General features: G+C 36.7%; 1 protein-coding gene across 1 annotated transcript in view; it reads right to left on the bottom strand.

Annotated features, from left to right (window-relative positions):
• Positions 1-1,018, bottom strand: part of LOC117169938 (CREB-binding protein) — a 54,171-nt gene that overhangs the window by 12,962 nt on the left and 40,191 nt on the right. The window lies entirely within an intron of this gene.

Raw genomic sequence — 1,018 nt, 5'->3', positions numbered from 1 at the left:
GTATTAAATGTAGCTTCTTTGCTTAAAAAATTACAAACACAGTATAGGCCAGTCAACGAAGGATTTTAAATGGAAATAATTTATAACAATGAACTTAGTTGGCAGGAAGCTTCCTTAGGGCAAGGTCTTGAAACACCTCCCAAAATGGCTCGAGTCGCCATCTTCCAATATGGCGGCGCATTTAATATTTTTGGATTTTCCTTGGAAACGGCTGTTTTTATAGCAAAATAGTTGTACAATAATACACTTTAAATTTTCTTCCGAATAAAAAAGGTTATATAAAATATTGCCACAAAGTGAATAGCTTGTCCGGAAAATTGAAAAGATTGACCATTTTTGGAAGTTCATTATTTTTGCATTTATGAGCTATTGACTCAGTAAAAACGAGTGCAGTTTATTGTTTCGAGCTTGGCTAAAGGTAAGCTACCGTGCAATATTGATAATTTTATTGTAGCTATATTATATCAACGCTTAATTTGAAGAAGTTGCTTTCATTTTTCGAAGTAGGGACTTTTTCATTAACCTTCCTCATGTCTTAACAACGCATCTGCAAATTTTCGAGATTTTAAATTAATTTTTTGATTATAAAAAACGCCTTTTTGTTGAACCTGTGTCAAAACTCTCGGAAAATCCGAGTTGAGTCTGGGGGGTAAAGTAATAACGATGTATTTCCTGCAGACCCACTTTTTTCTTCAAACGGTAGAAAAAATAATGCACCCATCGTAAATAATCTCAACTCCTTCCATGTGCCTGGGACCCTTCGAACTGCATTTCCCAGGGCATGAAGCGACCACTGTCATGTGGCCACAGGCGACTATCAGCGTCCCTCTTCCGCCCAAGCAAATCCGCGAGGACAAGCGAGAGAGTAACGGGCTAGTTACTACAGTCAAGCATAGTCATTTCTATTTTTGTAAGTGAACCTTTCTTCTCCCGCTAACATTTCACATCTATTAAACGCGTTTTTTGTATCAGAAAAAAATCATATCATTACTGATTTTTGCATGAAGCATTCCAAAGG

Source organism: Belonocnema kinseyi, chromosome 3 (genome assembly GCF_010883055.1).
Source record: "Belonocnema kinseyi isolate 2016_QV_RU_SX_M_011 chromosome 3, B_treatae_v1, whole genome shotgun sequence".
NCBI classification, from domain to species: Eukaryota; Metazoa; Arthropoda; class Insecta; order Hymenoptera; family Cynipidae; genus Belonocnema; species Belonocnema kinseyi.
The sequence above is the reverse complement of the archived record's forward strand: the minus strand, read 5'-3'. Positions and strand labels throughout refer to the sequence as shown.